The 21,782-nt window shown below is 31.5% G+C and overlaps 1 pseudogene; it reads left to right on the top strand.

Moving 5' to 3' along the window:
* The first annotated feature begins 3,387 nt into the window (after window positions 1-3,387).
* Window positions 3,388-6,559, top strand: LOC113850665 (annotated as a pseudogene).
* Window positions 6,560-21,782: the final 15,223 nt, after the last annotated feature.

Here is a 21,782-nt window from a genome sequence, read left to right as displayed (position 1 = left end):
ACCACTATACATACAAATACACAGAGTCTGATGTATTCTATTCCTAGGAAAATCAAACGGAATACTACAAAAGAAATCCATTTCTAATGTAACGAGAGTTCTAGGTTTAGTTTCTACCAAAACAACAAATTTAAAGTAACATAGTCGTTTATATTCATTAAATATATAACTTAACCTACAATGTACTGAACTATCTACTAGTCTAACTCTTTTTTAAGGCTTTGTCATCCTGATCTCTTGAAACTATTAGTAAGGATGAGCTTTTATTTTATCATTTAAACATAATATTAATTTAAAAACCAACATTATAGCACAATCACGATCATAGAACACAAGGCAAAGAATCATGAATCTCAAAGCAATATATTCTATCACAACTCATTACATTCCTCTCTTTTGATTACACACTCCCAGTGCACTGTGATCATAGACATATGATGCCTCCAACAATTCTTCAAGTCTGACACAACTAGGTAAATAGTCGTTAGTTAGCCCATGCATACGGATACAATGTATACAATAACAGAACCCTTAACAAAGGTATAGTCTGGAAACGAGTGTGAGGTCATGTGGCGTATTCGCTCTCAAAACAATGTGTACACATGCACGAATGCCACTCACCACCCTACATTTTCCCCATATTTCTTATCGTCTCTTGACTCTATACCCTCAGTGTATCTCTGTAACTATTCACGCTAGATCTATTCAGCTTTTTACACTTATCTCATGCTTTCCTTCATACTAAACTTGTTATTCAAGTAAGAGATTTTTCTTAGTAAAGCATTTCTGAACTAAGTTCCAAACAATAGACTACTTGAACATGTCATTAATACCCAAAATCAGCCAAACATATTTTTCATAACAATTCAATGTCAATCAATCATAAGAATCATACAAGAACTCATACATAAAGTACTCTCATGATTACAAAATAGTTATTATTCTTAAAGTAACAAAATAGAGCCCTTCTTACCTTGAAATGAAGTTTTAAAAGAAGGTTTGTGAAGGATTTTGGTGAAAAGACCAAAATCTTCCTAGATATCACAAAAGAGAACATTTTGAGAAGGGAGAAACTTAGAAAACAACCAAAAAGAGAAAACAAAGCTCCAAGAACTTAATTGGAGTTGATTGATGTAGTTTCTAAGCTTGGATATGAAAGAAAGTTGAGGTTTTAGGGAGATTTCCTGAGAATGGAGGGTTAGAGGTCGAGAGAACAGAGGAAGAGCTCGAAACTTGGATTGTAATCCAAGTTTTCTAACTTGGAAACCCTTAAATACTCCTTGACTCGCGATATTCTCGCTACAGCGAGTCATTTCTCGCTATAGTGATAAATTTTCACTATAGAGAGCCCTTTTCTTACTACCGCGAAAAAATCAAACAAAATTGCACTTTACTATCTGTCATTTTAGTTACAGTGAGAGCATCATCGCTACAGTGAGAAGATTCTAGCTATAACGAGAGAGCATCAGAATACTTGATTTCTGGACGCTCTTACTCGCCACAGCGAGAGATATCTCACTACAGTGAGATATCTTGCAACTTACATTATTAAAACTCTCTAAAATTCAAATAACTTCACAAATACAACCAACATTCAATGCTATAATAATAAATATATATAAAAAAAATATGAGGATGTTACAACAAGAATTATATAAATAATGAAAAATTAATAAATTAAAATTAACAGTAATAAATTACAAAAATTCATTTTCACCAAGCATCTTAATCAACTTAAAAAAAATATATATTTCAACTTAATATATAATCTCAAAACTGTATACGTTGTTTAATTTTTTAACTAAATTAAATAATTATAAAAAAATGACTAAAAGATGAGAAGGCATTAGCTGTCAATATGAGTTATAAATAATGCACCGTCTATCCCACATAATTTTTTAACTCGACTACACAGCAAAGTCACAATAATTAATCTCAACTTTTGATTAAATTATTATAATATCTAACTGCAGAAACATTCTCCCTCTCATTGCTAAACTAATGAATGGGTAACTCGTGTTAGAGGCTGCCCTTTATTTGTATATTTAAAAATATTAGATGGAAGATAAGAGCAAAGCATTGAATCAATAAGACTTAGAAATGGTGGTTTCAGTGACAGCTATATTTACAAAAGTGTCCCTGTGGTGGGCAGATATAAGAGCAATAATGTTTATGCTGCAGCCATTGCGAATCTGAAACTGAGAACAGTGCAGATCTATTTTCCTCTTCAGCAGATATATAGTATTTCTCAATCATTTTAAGGATGACGGAAAACATTCCATTTGCTGTTGTGTCTAATCTCATTCACAGGTACGTTTTTGCATTAAACAATAACTATCGATTCTTTTTATTCTTGCATAATATGCTTAGCTTGCAGTTTAGTTTTTTTTTTTTCCCCCTATTTTCATAGTTCGTCTTTTTAATTTTCATATTGAATAATTTCTCTTTTACTGTTGTTCAATAATTTTTGTAAAATAGTTTTTTTTTTCATTTTTATTTTTTTACATAATTTTTTCTTTTTTTTCTTTTCCTGCGCATAATAAAGTTTGTTTGACTTTACACTTTTAACTTCTGAGACAACACAAACGATTTATGTTTAATAAATATTTTGAAAATTATTAATTAAAATATGTGCTTAATAAATATAATTTAATTATGTTAAATATTAAATCCAAATAATCCGGCACTATTATCGATAACCTAGTAGAATATATAATTTTTATGTCTAACAATTTAATATATTCTGTCATGATAAAAATTTTAAAATATACTTTAAAATTAATTAAATTTAAACAATAATATTTAAACTTAATGAAAAGATAAATAAAACAAAATTAATATAAAAGAAGCTAAACAAGTAAATATAAAAAAAATCTTAGGTATTCTTTTATTCGAGAATGAACACAGATAGGTGCACACAAGAGAATTCATATGATACAGAGTTTTCAATAAATTACTTTCTATGGTAATTTTTATGAGATATAAATAAGTAATTCATCGGCATTAACAAAAAATAATTATGTGTTATAAATTAATGTTATGTTGAAAAATTGTTCATAGAATTATATACTGCGTTCCATTAGTGGATTACATTAATAATAACATTTTAATAAAATATCTTAAACAAGGAGATTTTAGAGTGATAGTTGATATTTTTCTCTCTTGTACTAAAATTATAAAAAATAAATATCTATTTTTAAATGTGTTAACGAGATTTGTACTAACAAAATACTCATGTATAACTGAGCCTGCCATGAATAAATCATGATTCAATCTATTGAATTTGCAGATTATTATTACATGTTTCCCCTCTTCCTCGATATTTATGCCAATATTTTTACACATTGCTCAAATTATGATTTTACGTCTTTCATAATCATTTCAACGATGGCTGAGTCAATTCCATTTGCTGTTACTTCAAATCTCAGGTTGGCTTCCGCAGATTTTCTTGAATTTGGAAAGCAATATGGTGTGACAGAAGAGTTGGAAGAGCTTAAGAACACTGTTGAATCCATCAATGATAAGCTCCTTGATGCCGAAGACAAACAAGATCAAGACGGTGGTGTGCGAGTTTGGATCAGAAGGTTCAAAATAGTACTTCATCATGCAGATGACTTCTTAGATGAGCTTGCTATCCAATTCAGGAGAGACAAATTGGGTGCAGCAGAAGGAAAAGAAGTAAACAAGGTACTTCTTTCCATTTCATCTTCAAATCAAATTCCTTTAACAGTGAAATGCCTGACAAAATTAAAGAAATACGAGAAAGTTTTAATGGTGTGGTAAAAGAAATGAAGGAATTGAATTTAAGCCCAAGATCAGGGGTGGTTGAACGGAGGGAAACATGCTCTTTTGTATCAGAATCAGATATCATTGGACGAGATGATAGTAAAAAGGAGATTATTAGTCTGTTGAGACAACCTCATGAAAAGCAAACAGCTTCTGTGATTGCTATTGTTGGGATTGTTGGTTTAGGGAAGACAACTCTTGTAACTATGTTGAGACAACCTCATGCAGAATTATTTTGAAAAGCAAATGTGGGTGTGTGTCTCTGGTAACTTTGATGTAAAAACTATTGTGAAAAGTATATTAGAATCTTTGACTGGCGACCAAATTGAAGACAGCTTATCATTAGACAACTTGCAAAAAAGGCTTCGTAAAAATTTAAGTGGTAAAAAATATTTGTTGGTCCTGGACGACATTTGGAATGAGAATCGCAAAAAATGGGCTGAATTGAGAAAGTACTTGATGTGTGGCTCTCAAAATAGCAAGATTCTAGTGACAACTCGAAATGAAAATGTAGCAAATGCAATGATTGCTATCACTTCCTATCCTTTGAAAGGTTTGACCGATGAAGAATCTTGGAGCTTGTTGAAGAACATTGCATTTGAAGATGATTCCAAAGGAGTGAATCAAAACCTAGAATCAATGGGGAAAGAAATAGCTAAAAAATGCAAAGGGGTTCCACTGGCAGTTAAAACATTGGGAGGCGTGCTATGAGGACAAAATGAAGAAAGTGAATGGGAAGATGTTTTATGCGGTGACTTCTGGAAACTATGTGAAGAGCAGGATAGTATCATGCCAATTCTAAAACTCAGTTACCAAAACTTGTCCCCAGAAATGAGACAATGTTTTGCTTACTGCTCTTTATATCCCAAGGATCGGGTAATTTTCAAGAATGAGGTGATTCAGTTGTGGATGGCACAAGGTTACGTTCAATGTTCAACTGAAAAACAATGCATGGAAGATATTGGAAACCAATTTGTAAAGATGTTTTTGATGAACTCATTTTTTCAAGATGCGGAGAGTGAATACGGTGAGATCATTAGTTTCAAATGCACGATTTAATGCATGATCTTGCAATGCTTGTTGCTGGCAATGATTATTGTTACTTGGACAGTAAGGCAAACAAACTTGCAGGCAGACCCATGCACCTATCATTGGAATATGGGTCCATTCATTTATTGGATTTGTTAGACGAAAGCAGACTGCGAACTTTGATTTTGTGGCCTTACAGGGAGGACATTAAGGAGGAACTGCCTCTTGCAAATTTCAAATACTTACGTGTTTTGAAGATGCCGTGTTCTTCCATATTCAAGTTATCTGTCTCAACTGAAAAATTGGAGCATTTAAGATATCTTGATTTGTCTCACAGCCTGAGACTTCCCAAATCTATAAGCAATCTTGTTTTCTTACAAACATTAAAATTGGAGGAGTGTGATGAAGAATCATTTTCAGAAGTGGTCACTAAATTAGTAAATTTGAGGTGCCTTGATATTTCTTACCCGTGGGATGGGATGGCAGTTGGGTTGGGAAAATTGTGCTCGTTGCTATTCTTATCAACCTTTGCTGTGGAAGACAGCCAAGAAATAAAATGTGGCACACTAAATGAACTAAAGGACTTAAACCTAATAAGAGGCAAATTAAAAATTAAGCATCTGAATCGTGTGAGAGACGTGGCTCTGGAATCAAAGGATGTAAATTTAAAAGAAAAAAAAATTCCTCCAATCCTTGACTCTGGATTGGTCGGATAGAGGCATCCGTAACAGTGACAGTGTGCAATTATTGGAAAGCCTTCAGCCCCATCATAATCTTAAGCAATTGGACGTCAATCATTATCCAGGCATGCTTTTCCCAAATTGGCTCTCTCTCCTCACAAATGTTGTTGACATCACTCTCTTTAGGTTCGATAATTGTCACTGTCTCCCACCGTTGGAGCGTCTCCCTTACCTGAAGTCACTTAAGATAGACTCTTCTTTTAGATTGGAATACATATATCTCTACGAAGATGGTTTTGTAGTAACCTTCTTCCCCTCTTTGGAGAGCCTCAGATTATCTTGTTGTCCCAAGCTCATGGGATGGCGGAGGCGGGGAGATGATATTGATGATTCTCATGATCTCTCATTTCCTCATCTTTCTCAACTGGAAGTCTATGACTGTCCACAGTTGACTTGCATGCCTACTTTTCCAAACCTTAAGTATTTAGAATGGTGTCATAACAATGGGGAGCCATTAATAGGAACACTAAACACAACAGCTTCAACATATTCAGCTCACTCATCTTACTCCGCTGCTCCTCTTTCCTTGCTCAGAGAACTGGAGATCTCTGATCCTATGAATTTACCAAAGGGTTGGATGCAAAATCTGACTTCTCTCGAGTCTCTTCAAATTCAATGGCGTGAAAATGAAATTGAGGAATTTGAAACTGGGTTTAAGGACGACACCAACTGCCTTCCTTCTCTGCGACAAATCACCATACTTGGTTGTGAAAACCTAGAGGCTTTGCCAGATTGGATTTGCAACCTCTCATCGCTTCAGCGTATCTCGATCTTGAATTGCCCAAAATTGGCATCGCTACCCGAAGGAATGAGTCGTCTTACCAACTTAACGATCTTTGAGGTCAGGTATTGTTCCCTCTTACTTAAAGAATGCCGAACAGAGAGAAGTCATGTCAGGCGCCAAATCGCACACATCCCACAAATTATCCTTCGTGGTCAGTGATGATAAAGGTACGTGCCCTTTTCTATTAAAAAACAAAGTTCGTTTTTTTCAGTGTAAACATGGAGTAACTCAACAATTATTGCGACCATTTGTTTTGCTAATAAAATACTTTCAACTAGTTCTTGGGTTAGTTTTCATGTGTTAAAGGGAAAATTTTATTACTTTGTAAATTGATATCTTGTTTACGGGGTGATAATTGATATTTCATGCCAACAATTTTTTTCTTTATTGCTTTTGTTGCAGTAAGTTGTCAAAAAATAATGTAATGATTTAGTTGGTTAGAGATCAAGCAAGAAGAGATACTTGAGCTGATAAAACAACTTCGTTGAATTATGCTATGTGAGTGCATTTATTGGGAGTAGTTATGGCATTATCTTGACCATCATGATGGGGCAAATCTTCCTAAAGGAAGCTATAAGAATCTAATTCCTTTCTTAAAATGGACTTTGGTGCTTGTGCAATATTGTGTGAGAATAGTATTTAATTTCTTTTGCACAATAGTAACATATTTGTTTAATCAGTTATTACTTTAATCCATAAGTTCAATATGTATGTGCAACGGTGTCTAACATTCACCTAAATATTGAGGGGGAATTTATGTTCTTACCACAAGAAGTCTTTTACTATTCTTCATAGGTTTCTAATGTTTGAGCTTGTTATTCTCTTTGGGATTCCTTTTTACTTTTTTTACAATTTTTAGTTAGTCTTCTATTCTTCTCCATATGAGAACAGATTTAGTGTTTTCATCATTAACTTGTTTGCTATATGATACACAAATGATCATTTAATGTGATTAAGTACCACTTGTACTTGTATATGATAACAATTGGTAATAATCAGAGGACATTGTTCTCCAACTATACTTATGTTGAAATCTAATTAAAATGTTTAATGTTCTAAGTCATTTATTGTTATCTATATATTTTTGATTGACAATAACTATTTTGACTTGAAAGCAAATGATATTTACTTAATTCTCTTCCATTTAAATTTCTTTTCAAACAATTAATTGGTAAACCATCTCTTATTGATACTTGAAAAATACATCAGCTTAATTTAAAATATAATTTAGAGATGAATCAAGAAGGAAGGCAAATGAACAATTATTTTATTAATTTTATATTATTTTTAATTATTAAATTAATTACCTTTATATCAAACTCACTAATGAAAATATGTTTAAGGACTTTTTATAAGCTCCAAAGGGAGGTGTTTAAATTGTTTATCGTAATCAAATGAAAAATTGCATGTTATTAGTAAAGAAAACAATCTTGGTAGGGAGGACACTGATGGGTATTAGATTCATTAACTTTCGATTCAAGAAATTGGTTTTACTTAATTGTTGAAAGTTTTCTTTTTTTCTTACCTTTTATTCACAGTATAACTATTATTTTCAATGACCAAACACATCTATTAGAATGCTACTTGACACTTATCCTTTTTCGCTCAAGCAAGAATCCTTAGCTTGAGTAAGAATGCTTGAAGCATATTTTGATCTTTGCTTAGTTTTTGTTCAAACAAAAACTCCTCACTTAAGTGAAAATACTTTCCTAGCTTGAGCGAGAATTCATTTACTCCACTTTTAAAGAAAGAAGAATTAGAAAGAAAGGAAGATCAAAGGAGCGAGAAAGCAACTCAGCAAGAGAAAGGCTAAAGAATTTATTGGAGAAGACTAGGGAACCTCTCTTTATCCCCTTTTCCTTTCTTTTTCTTGGTTTAATGGATGTCATGAGCGGCTAAAATCCTTTTGGAATTATATGTAATCTTCTACTCTAAAATATTTTGATAATTTATATATAGTTATCCATTTGTATAGATTTTGGTGATTACATCTTGTTCTTAATGCTTGATTCTTGGCTGATCATGATATGCTAAATTTTCGTAAAGAAATTGTGAGAAAACTGAATTGAGCTCATGACTGAAGTTTAATGGTAGGTCTAACAACTAAAACTGACAAAGATGTCCAATTGATAAAATTATATTAGTTGCAACTTATAGCTAAGGTGATAGACAGAACATTTAAATACAATAAGCAACTAAAAACAACAGCGACAAGACATGCGTCAACACTTATATTTTTGTTGGACATTTTAGTTACCATTAAAAATTGGAGCACTTACTGTGTGTGTACAGAAACCCAATATCATACATTAACTTTGTCATACAAACACCCAATATAATATTATCTTTATCTCATCATTTTCAAACACTCAGAAAAAGAGAAAAAAGATACAGGAAGATAAGAATCAAACTTGAGTTTTTTTTCCAAATGTGTTATGCTTATTGTGAGTAAGAATCTAAATCCAAATCAAAATCAACAATGGTGAAATAAAATATCATTCATCTTCATTCTATTACATTTTACCAATTCAAACATAGCCATAAGATATCTATGGGTCTTGATTTTAAATAATTTTCATGAAAGTAAAAACATTCACATTTTTATTTTAGAAAAAAATCAAGAACCAATTATGGTTAACCATTTCTCGATAATAATAAAATCATGTAAATAGTTTTGGCTAACTAGGGTGCCATAAACAATTCAAAATACTATACTTTATGGATTCACATCTATAGTTTGATAGACCATCTCTTAATTTGGATCATGTCATGTCATGATTACCAAATCCTTTTTATCATCTTGAAAAGTTTATATATTATGGTATTAATGATCAAGTTATGACAGATCTTACAGTTTCAATGAGTGGTGATCTTAGTGACATTTTAACCATATGGTTATTGACCTCACATAATTTTGGACGAGAGTAATAGTATTTCGACTTTTACTTGAGTAAGAAATTCAAAATCAATAATGGTTTTAACTAGTAAAAAGTAACCACATAAATCGATTTAGTTAACCACTACGTAATGAAATACTAAATACATTCACATTTATAATTTGATATAGAATAGTGACTACGTCCTAACTCAAATCCCCTTCCAAGCCTGTCATCATCAGAGAAAGTGTTGACTCCAACATTTGAGAGAGCAGAATAGAGATGAGAGACTATATTCTTTCGAGTGTCTTCTCCACGAAACCTTAGGAACACGTCGTATATCCAATGACGATCGGAGTATGACGAAGAAGACATTGATTGAAACGAACTGAGTTCAACTAGTTAGACACAAGACTAGGGAATGATGATTCAGACTCTGTTATTGGTAAGTATAGACTTTGTATATACCGCATGTTCACTATTGATTGATCCCATCAGGTTGATCATATATTCTTTCATTTCTTTGTTCATGTTGAATCTTTATTGCATATACTTCTAAATTAATCTTCTACATATTTTTAAAAATAAAATTTACTTTTTTGGGATAAAATTTTAATTGATTTAAATTAATTATATCAACATTTTATAGTTTCAAATATTTTAAGATATTATATTTTAATTTATAAATACCATTAAAAACATTAATTCTTTATTAGTCTAACCTGTATATTAAATGGAAGTATTTTCTAGGAGAATCTCCAACAAAAATATTTTAGGGGTGCTTGTTACGGTGCCCAGAGATTGAAGGAGCATTAGATGCCCCTCTTGAATGGATTAATAAAATTTATTTAATTAATTTTACAAATTTAATATGTATTTTTATTGTTATTTTTTATTTAAAAAGAGTGATAAAAAAGTGTTAAATTAGTCATGGCTTGAGAGCAAGTTAGTTGACACATCGGTAAAACATTGACAATAACGAATAAAGAGAACAAATGGTGACTCAGGCCTGAATTTGGTGGCAAGTTCTATGCTATTGAATGACTAGATAGTGTTGATGAGGGGTGGCTCATACAATTCTCAACAAACGAAAAATCTTGACAGATTTACCATGCGTTCAGTGAGGTGGTTCTGATTTCAAGGTCAACGGTAAGGGTCATATAGTTGGGTTTGGTAAGGTGACAACTTGCTTTCAATACGTTGGAAAGTAATGATAATGGATTAATAATGATGATTAGTTGTAACATCCCAAGTGCTGACGAAGGTGGGGATTGATCGTTGAGATGTACCTATTTTCAATAAGTATTTTTTAATGTCATTCCATTTTTAAAGGTGAATAAGGAATAATTAAAGCGTTTAATAACTACTCAATTTCAAATATATACACATCAATATTCATATTATATTTATATCCTCAAACACAATATTTAGAGTACATAATAAAATATTACATACCGTCTAGATTACTCTAAAATTTTTTTAACTATGGAACATTATAAGGAATGATAACAGTCTAGGATAGTATACTACACATAATACATAGATAAACTAAACTCCTCCTCTCCTCTTGACTCCTTCCTTATTCATCCAATCCCTCTGGAGGAGGGTCGAGATCAATGCCAAGGTATGCAGCTGCATGGCAGAGAGGAAAAGGGACCTCCACTCTAGCTTCTCCCTGTATAATAGTGGAACTAACATAGGGATTATTAACAGTAGATATAGTTAAGATAATAAAGCCTTGAAATATGATGGTTTGGTTGGAGTCATTGAAACTCCACTCTCCAGTCCCCATACTAAAGGTCATGGTACTCGTAGGAGTAATTGGTGCACCTTCATTCATTCTGCATCCATATACATTTTGGACACATCATAGAAAAAGATAGGGGTGAGTACGAATATTCATAAACAATCTAATAAACAATACTCATGTTTAAACGAACAAAACATCAATTAGACATCAACAATACCAAGCATTAAACAATATGTTTGCTTAAATGAACAAAATAACATTCAAACATTAAGCAATAATCATTTAATATCTTTTATTTTTGAGTCCTCCATGGAGTAATTAATTAATTATCCAACATTTTAATTTCAGGTTGAGATTGGGAGTTCTGTGTCTGCAATCCAGCGAGTGTCATAGGTACATCTTCCCTCTTTACCGGAGACAGAACATAAGTACACAATTCTCACTTTATGATCACTACCAGCAGTCCACACTCAAACTAATCTTGGTATGCTCTAGTGCCTGTCAGGATAGGCTAGCAAAGTTCCCACTGCCTACGACACAAGTTAGCTAGACATAGTCCCCTGTAAGTCTTGAGCACTCTCCTATCCCCTATGGTAATACCAACACTATTTGCTCCTCGCCTGTACCGTGGCGTATTCAACCTCTTTCACAATCATAAACACAAATATATCATAGCCATTGATTGTCCAACAGGCACATTATAACATTTCTATTTCAAGAGAACAATCAATTACATGGACATGGCTAACAATCAAAATTTTTCAGATTTTATGAACTAGTAAAATTCATAATTAATTCGATACCAGTCCAAACATCATGAAATCACCAGGGTTTTCTTCCTTTAAATGTATACTATAATATAAAATTACAGCCAAAATACAAAAGCTTCCAAAGAATTAATCAAGTCTCAGCTTGCCTCTGTTGTTCTTAGATCATTTCACTAAACAGCCAGCATATTGTAAAATTCATAATAAATTTAATTCTCATCCAAAACACATGAGACCAGTGAGATTACTCTCATCAAGATGTCTATGTTCATGTAAAAATACTTCCAAAATAAAACTATTCCCGGACATTAGTTCGTGCATCAGTTTCTCAGTTCATGTCACAGAATGGTACAATTCAACAACAGCATATTGGAAAAATCATAAACCATTCAATTCATCACTAAAACTCATGAAATTACTGGCATCCTTTTAATTTGGTTATCTAGTTTCACAGAAAAATATCATTAAAAATTTATAACTTCCAGATTCCAGATTAAGCCCTAAACATTTTTTATTACTCACACTAACCCACTTATCAGAATCAGCTAATTACAAAAGTCATAACTATTTTATTTTAAGTCCAAAATTCATCAAACCAGTGAGGATATTTCTCTTATAGTCTCTATTTTTACACAAAAATAACAATAAAATAACGTTACTTATACATTTTAAAACGAAAAGAGATTTCTCAATGGCATGCACAAAATGTTACCCTCATACAATAGCACCTTGAGAAAATCATAAGTAATTCATTTTAATTCCAAATTGATCAAACTCAGTGAGAATATTTTCCTCATAAATTATAGTTTAAGAGAAAAATATAAATACACTTGAATTATAAGAAGAAAATGATTTAAAGTACACAGTCCTCAGAAAATATTTACACAAAACCGAATATTCAATAATTCATAACTATTTTATTTCAATTCCAAATCAAGTGAAACCAGTGAGTGTACTTCCATTGAGAAGTCTATTTTCGTAGAAAAATGTCAATAAAATAATGCTCCAAACACACAGTGAGACAAAAATAAGTTAAGATATACTGCTCCAGAATACCATTTTCATGCAACAGAAATTTATAAAAATCATAACTAATTAAATATAAACCCAAATAAAATAAACCCAGTGGGAAAATAATATAAATTTTTACTATCTTTATGAATAAAATACTAAAAAAAAACACTTTTAAAGATTTTCTCATATTTTACATTATTTACATTTTAATCCTTATATTTTATATTAATTGAGAAAAGGTCCTTGTCTCCAATTTGGTAAGCATCAAATTGTCCATTATGTCTTCCATGTGTTCAAGGTCATTAATTCATGTCCAAATATGGTCCAAATCATTCTCTTGCTCCTACCACACATGTGGACAAGGGTTTTACATATCTAAGGTATTTTTGGTCCAAGTCCATGGTATCTTCCTATTTTTAGGTTCAATATTTCAAATTTATTATTTTAAAGCTTGTTCTCATCATTTGTTCATGTAGTCCATAGGTCCAAATATGTCCAAAAGTCCAAGGGTCTTCATCATGGTCACATTCCATTTTTAATCCATTTTCTTTTAGAAGTTTCTTTCAAAAATACTTTAGAAATTTATTTTGACTCCAAAATAATTTCAATCCAAAAGAAGATCATGAATCCAACTTAGATACCATCATAAAATAAGTCACAAAATGAAACATGCAAGATTTTCATACAACCAATCACATAACAAGCAAAGTCATCATTAAATACTTTGTGGTTCTTAGTGATTTTCCTTAATCAAAATTTTAATCATGGATTCATCAACATACACAACTTCAATCATAACCAAAAGGGTTAAGGCTCCCCTTGACTCAAAACCATTTAAACAAGGTATTCCCCTTGATTATGAAAAGTACCCTTCCCCCTTACTTGGTGTTTTTGGGTTGATCTTGCCTTGATCTTTAGGTGATCCTTCTCCTCTTCCCTTTTGCTTTATTTCACCTCTTGGAAGTGAGTATCTCCTTCCTTGGCCTCCTACTTCCTCAAGTGCCAAATAGTATACAAAAAGAAAGTTGGGGGCTTTGTGGATCTAGTGGGGTATCTTGATGTTTTTGGTGGGGTTAAAGGCTTGATTCAAGATCCTTATGGTAGGGTATTGGGTGATATAACTTGTGGGGTTCAAGTAAAGTGTTTGAGATGAACTTGGATGTATATAGAGAGAATAGAGATGAAGAAGAAGTAAAGAGCTCTTTGTTACATGAGAATTAGAATGAAGGGTCTTTTTCTCCTTTATGCATGGCTTTATATAGAAAATCTCTTCATGTTGGCCCACTCCCATGCATCTCACGGTTCCACCCTCTCTCATACAAGTCTTGATTTTCAATTTTGGTTCCTTTTTGGCTTTTTCTACAAGCCTACTCATGTGCACATTTGTAAATGTCTAAAATTGTCCCTTTTATGATAGTTTTGTAATTCTAGTTAGATTTTAACTTTCCTAGTTCCATTTCAACCATTCCAATTACTTTTTGAAACCTATTTAGTTCAAATCCAATGGTCATGGTCATGGTCCAATTAGATCCATTGGATGAGGATTAGTCCACAAGTTATTCATCATTAGCCTTATCTTCTAAAATACTTATCTTGTTGTTTTAGATTAATTTCATTGGTTCTTATGGAATATGCTCATCCAACTGGGATTAAACCATAAATGACCTTATCCCTTAATCATGATTAGTCTCACATGACTCTAAAGGGTCACATGGCTCCTTACTACCATTCCAGCCCACTTTCTTTCATATACACTTAGTTTTTGGGCCTCTTTTTGGGTGATTTTTGGGTAATTTCTATACTTGATCTTTTGGCTCCAAACTTGCACGTCCATAACCTCTACACATGGGCCATCTATCATAAAAATTTCATATTTTATCTCCTTCATTTTCTTGTCCAAAATGGGCCTCCATTCTAGGTGTTTCTAGGGGTATTTTGGTCATTTTAGTTAAATTTTAGAATTTTATTTATTTTCCATTTTTGGATCTTCCTAAATTTCTTATAATTCATAAAAATATTTTAGATATTCTAAAATGTTAAATAAAATTTTTATTTCCTTTTTATATTACCTGATTATTTACCGATTGAACTTGTTTCGGTAAATTTTACTAAGGAAAAAATCTAGTTCTCAAGTCTTTTTGTACTACTTACTTTTAATTAAATGAGGTTAACATACTACAAAATTACTTATGAAATGAGAAAAATTTGGGGTGTTACAATCGTCAGTTCAATAAGACATGAACAAAGAATGACCTTTGGGCAGGCTTTCAGCCGCCAATGAGACACATGAATGAATTGAATATACATTGAAATAAGAGCGATCAAAAGATTGTATAGGTATGAGACTATACAATTGATGATAACTTAAAAAAAATTAACTAATATTACTTATACTAACAAAATGAATTTACTCTTCAATAGTTTATTATTTAAGAACTCTAAGGTTCTTAGTACGACATACTAACATAACTGTTTAAGGTAAAAAATATCAATTGTAAATAAATAAATTTAAGAACAATCTAGTACTAGATTTAAGTCTTCTTGGATTCTTTTAAGTGTGTTGTGATCAGAATGATTAACTGAATATTGTGAAGTAAATTATTAAGTAAGAATAGCGAACAATAATAACGTAGAACTAAATTAAATGTAAAAGGTTTACAGAAATAAACTGAATATAAATGTAAGTACAAGAACAGAAAATGTAAACTGAACTGGAAACCAAATGCAAAAAAGTAAATGTGCAAGTACGACTTCTCACAAAGAATGGCAATTGTTAAACTCCTAGTAGCTAGTGTCTAGCAGCACAGTGTAGAATTTCAATGTGTAGAGAATTTTAGGTGTAATGTCTGTGTGCAAAAAGTCGTCCCAGTGATGTAAAGTTTTGTAGTATTTATAGGCAAATGAACCACCCTCGATCTTCTCTTTTCACGGGCACCTCTCACAATTGTCTTCAATACGTGCTTGCCTTCAACTACTGCTGCCCATTATCCACGATTGCTTATGATCGTGCTGTCAGTTAGAGCTTCTTTCATAACTGTTATCTCTCACAATCTTTCTTCTTGTCTTGAACCTTCCATTGATGGTAACCATTAATAATTGCTTTGAGCCTTGTAACTCTTTCATATCACTTTTTGAGCTCTATCATGTCTCTTGTGAACTTAGAATATTCTCCCCTTAAGTTCCTATTTTTCGAGCAACTTCTGAGGAGAATCTGTGAACTAATATAGTCTTGTGGACTTAGAATAATTTTTTCCTCAGTTTCTACTTTTCGACCAATTCTAGGAGAAATCTAGTAGCTCTTTTAGTTTTGTGGACTTAGAATAATTTCTCCCTCAGTTTCTACTTTTCGACCAATTTTGGGAGAAATCTGAGAGTTCATTCAGTTTTGTGGACTTAAAATATTTTTCTTGTGATTTCTTCATTCTTAGAGCAATTTGGAGGAAAATCTGGGAGCTCATTTAGTCTTGTGTACTTAGAATAATCTTCTCATCAATTCTTGATTTTCGAGTAATTCTGAGGAAAGTCTGGTATCACACTCATTTTTGTGGACTAAGAATATTTTCTTTGTTAGTTCCTGTTCTTCGACCAATTCTAAGTATTAGGAACTTGAAAATCCTCAAAAATTCTTCAAAAGACCTCTAGTCTTGTAGACTTAGAATAATTTCTTGTTAGTTCTATTTTTCGAGCAGTTTTAGGTGTTAAGGACTTGAAAATCTTCAAAAACTCCTCAAAAAACTTTCAGTCTTGTGGACTTAGAATATTTTCCTTGTTAGTCCAGTTTTTCAACTAGTTTTAGTTATTTCTAGTCCAGGGACTAGAAAATCCTCAGAAACTCCTCGAAAGCGGAATAATTTTCTTGTCAATCTAATTTTTCAATCAGTTTTGGGCCTCTTTATGTTCTATCAAAGCTGTTCGAAATATAGCTTTCTTGAAGCGATTCTCCAAATCTACTTGAAAGGCATATCCTTCAACAGGATTTTAAGACTTAGATATTTTTACAAGTTCATTGTTTGTTAAAGTGTGGAAGCCAAAGATCCTTTAATTTTTCAGTCGAAGGTTATGTCCACGCTATTGAACTTCTAGATGTATTTCTTTTTGAAATAACATAATTTATTTCCTACCATGAAAGTCTAGTAGAAAATTTTCTTTATCCTAAATAATAACTCATCCAAAAAATATTTATATAATGAAAAGTCATTCTCCTGCACAAATCAAATAAAATGCATAGGATTAAATACCATGAAATAAAATTAAAAAGATCACTTCTTTCACACTTTTCTGAATAAATTCATATAATTAAACAAAATACACATTCTAATAAACTTTCACATGATCAAGTATGGTGACAATACCAAGAAAGCGAATGGAAGGATGTTTTACACGGTGACTTATGGAAATTATGTGGAGAACAAAATAGCATAGTGCCAATTCTAAAACTTAGTTACCAAAACTTGTCCCCAGAGATGAGACAATGTTTTGCTTATTGCTCTATATATCCCAAGGATTGGATAATTTTCAAGGATGAGTTGATTCAGTTGTGGATGGCACAAGGTTACCTTCAATGTTCAACTGATAAACAATGTATGGAAGATATTGGTAACCAATACGTAAAGATGTTTTTGACAAACTCATTTTTTCAAGACGCGGAAAGTGAAGATGGTGAGATCATTAGTTTCAAAATGCATGATTTAATGCATAATCTTTCAATGCTTGTTGCTGGAAATGATTATTGTTACTTGGATAGTAAGGCAAACACACTCGTAGGTGACCCATGCATGTATCATTGGAACTCGAGGCCATTCATTTACTGGATTTGTAAGACGAAAACAGGCTGAGAACTTTGATTTTGTGGTCTTACGATGAGGACATTGAAGGGGAACTGCCCGTTGCAAATTTCAAATACTTACGCGTCTTGAAGATGCCTTGTTCTTCCATATTCAAGTTTTCTGCTTCTGCTGAACTGTTGGAGCATTTAAGATATCTTGATTTGTTCGACAGCACAGGACGGGAAGTCTTCCCAAATTTATAAGCAATCTTGTTTTGTTACAAACATTAAAACTGGGGAGTTGCGATGAATCATTTTCAGAAGAAGTCGCAAAGTTAGTCAATTTGAGATGCCTTGATATTGCTGATTATGATGACTCCTTGAGTGGGATGGCAGTTGGGAGATAGGCAAGAAATAAAATACGGCACATTAAATGAACTGAAGGACTTAGTAAGAGGAAAATTACGAATGAAGCATCTCGATCGGGTCAGAGACGTGGCTCGGGAATCACAGGACGTAAATTTAAAACAAAATTTTTTTGTTTCACTTTAGTCCCTCGAGTTAGTTGGCGTGCTAATTTATTTTAATATTTATAATATTAAAAAATAAGAAAGAGAATGACTCACATAATATTTATAATTTTTAATAAATTTTAATTAATAAAAAAGTATATTATTAATATTACTTGTCTATGAATTACACAAGCAATCAATAGTGAATTAAATCAAATCGTAAGTTTTAATTTTATTTTTTATTTCTTATTATCCAATAATCTTAAAATATTTATTCAAATTAAATTAGTTTATTATGATTTTTTTAATCTCTTTCAATATTTGTATTTGTATTTTTTATTTTTTAAATTTAATAATTCAACTCACCAACTTAGTAAATTGATCAAGTTAATAATTTCTTTTACCATACTCCAAAGGTGAAACGAGTTGAATTAACTCGCAATTAAACTCAACTCATTGTAAGCAGTTTAGTGAGATGGATTGATTATGTTGACAACTGTACTCTCACGTGCCATTGCGAATATTCATATTTTCTCTACGTAAATAACTAATTATAGCTATTTATTGAGAATGGATATTCAAGCTTCACTGTCCTGTGTTCACACTTATTTTTTAGACTATGCAACTGCTACAATAAGTGGGGGTAAGTGTAACATTCGGTGTCTATACATAGACACCTTATGAAGGTATTAAAATAGTATTTTTAATATTATTTCAGCTGATGAAATGGTGTCAACAGGCCTCGTTACTTTAGGCTACATATATATATTAATTTATAATATTTATAATATTAAAAAAAAAAGAAGCTGAAAAGTTTTTGGTACACTTGTGATAATCCTTTTTACAATTAATTTTTTATTTTTAAAAAATAAAAATCATATAAAAAAATAATATTAGTTTTAAGAAAGGAACATGCACTGGATATTTTTTTTCGCCTGAATTACTCTGTTCGGCGAATATCCGTTTCGGTTTTGGTACAAAAGTACCTGTAACTGATGCTTCGTTGCTGTCTGGAGAATGACGTGGATGGGGTGGAGGGGTTCATATTGCACCGCACGACCGTTTGGAATGCCGTCTCCGTCAACTGTGGGTCCGTGTACACGGCAGATCCATTCAGCATACCAGCTGAGCATGGCTGCAAACGCGATTTAAACGGAATATTCGGATAACTGGATAAGAGATACTTATTCACGCTGAGTAGGAAACGAGTACCGCATTCTCCTTCTAAACTATTGCAGCATATATACATGTGCATGGATGATTTATGCCAAATTCTCGTATAAATTCTTTCATAAATATTTTTTATATAGTAATAAAAAATATAATAAAATAAAATAACAACTCTTTTTATTATATATTTTTATGAAGTCACAAATAAGATTTTAGAGTTTATATTTATAATTACTAGATATTTTTAAATATAAGTCTTAGTAAATTATTATTTTAATTATAAATTAATCATTGTAAATATTTTTTCTATTCTTGTTGTAATTTTTGATATGATAAATAAAATTTGATTTTTCTTATCTAAATTAAATAAGATTGTCTCATTTAGATGATGCACATGATTAAAAAAGGAAAAAATAATTTATATAATATTTAAAAAATTTTGTTTCACTTTAGTCCCTCAAGTCAACAGAATGGAGTTGACTGTTACATATAACTATTTCAAATTAGTCCACTTAAAATTATATTTCAATTTAATCATTTTTATTTTAATTTCCTCTTCATTCTTCTTCTAACTTTCTTCTTCTTCTTCACAAGAAAAACATAGTGAAAAGATTGATCATAAATGGGATAATTCGATCCGAAGGTTTTGCAATGTCTTCAAATTCACAAGGAATTTATAGTGGATCAAGTTTCGGAGGAGTAGGTGGAGGTGGAGTATGGTTGTGCTAAGTATGAGAAACTCAATAGAATCTTGATAAACTATTCTATGGTTGTGCTAAGTATGAGAAAAGTACTTTGTTTTGATGGGTGTTCGTGGGTATTAGTGTTTATATATTTTGTATTTTTTTTTTTCAAAAAATTCTGGTAACTTCAAGTCAATACTTTATTTTTTTCAACTGCAGTAAGGAAACTATTTTAATTATTTTCGGTAGGCTAATGATGAGGTGGTGGGTATCTTTGAAGCTGTGTGTGAAGTTACAAATGATGGTATCACAAGTGTCATTAAGGAGTGGAAGATTAATTTGGCATAGAAAATTTACTGTTTAGAGGCTAAAATTAGAAATCGATACAAAATCATTGTTTGTTGTGATCATTGTTGGTTTCACAGTGTTGAGCTCAATTTGTTGTGATCATTGGGGTGTTGGAAATGTTAAATGTTATGCTAAACCAATGTAATAAATAATATTTAAGAAATTAAGGAATTTTGGTGATTTTTCTCCCTGCAATTTTTTTCTCATTTTATTTCAAAGTGTTTCTCTCATTTTGTTTTAGAGTGTTAGGCTCATTTAGTTGTGCAAACAAATTGATTTTGTTGTAAACAATTATAAAATGAAAATAGCAACAAGAGCTTAACATAAACAGCAGCAAAGCTGAATCATGGTTGCATTATATCTGCAACAATATTTATAAATAGCCTTGATTTCATTTGTCATTGTATTGAAAAACAGCAATATTACAACACAATTATAAAAAATAACAATAAATTTTAAGTAAAGAAAAAATGGTAGCACAAGGGCTATACATTGAACAAAATAAAGTTATGTACAAAATAAACCCTAAACCCAATATAATAGTATAAATCTGAATGCAAATGATATTAGAAATGAGATTGGAGGTAGGGTTTGCAATTTAATTTAGAATTGGGAGTTCGATTTGAAACTTTGAATTGGAATAGGATTGGGGGTTCGATGAAAAGAGGAAGGGGTGGAGAAGAAAGTTGGAGAAGAGTAGAAAAGATGAATGTCGATGATGAATAATAGAATTCAAGAATCATTTGAAATGAAATTAAAAGTAAAAATGAAACAAAATTTACAATTTGCTACCCCAATGCTATATCAACACTAACCACAGTGCCACATCAGCATTAGTTAAAGCAAACTAATATGAGCGACTAACGTGAAACAAAATTTTAAATTTCGAGCACTAAATTAAGACTCTTATAATTGACAAAATTGATACAATCGTGCAATTTTAGGAACTAAATTGATATTTTACTCTAAATTTTACTACCTTGCAAACAAGTTTTTTTTAGTATTATTAACTTGAAGAAATTAAAATCTAATAAATCAAAACTAATACCTAAACCTAACCATCCTCGTTACCATTGAAAATGTCAAATTCTTTTTAAAACTTCTAAAACCATTTTTGTTCAGATCATGATAACAATGTTACACACCAACCAAAAACTTTTAAAGGGCAAGTTGTATATATGTGTGTGAAGTTGAGTTGATTATACAATAGATTGGATCCTCAAATCTACTTTAATTTTAATACATCGTTAGTGTAAATTTTTTTAAAATTAGTATATATTTATAAATCATCTTAATATTCACTATTTTTTTTCATATTTAGCATGAGAAAATTTTGCATACAATGCTCCCTAACTTCTCCCAAATTTTTAGTCAGCATAATATCATGGAATGTCGATAAATATTTGATTGAAGGACAGATTTTATCTATTAATTTTATTTTAATCTTCAATTTTATCTAGTTACCCACTCAAAATATCTTGTTGAAGAGTTCATAGATCTGTAAAACCAGAGCCCAAAGGCATATCTCAAAAATTTATGTTGTTGATGGGAAAAACTG

The sequence above is a fragment of the Abrus precatorius genome, unplaced genomic scaffold (genome assembly GCF_003935025.1).
Source record: "Abrus precatorius isolate BTA unplaced genomic scaffold, Abrus_2018 Scaffold9, whole genome shotgun sequence".
In the NCBI taxonomy this organism is placed as follows: domain Eukaryota; kingdom Viridiplantae; phylum Streptophyta; class Magnoliopsida; order Fabales; family Fabaceae; genus Abrus; species Abrus precatorius.
This window is presented reverse-complemented; position numbering and strand designations above follow the sequence as displayed.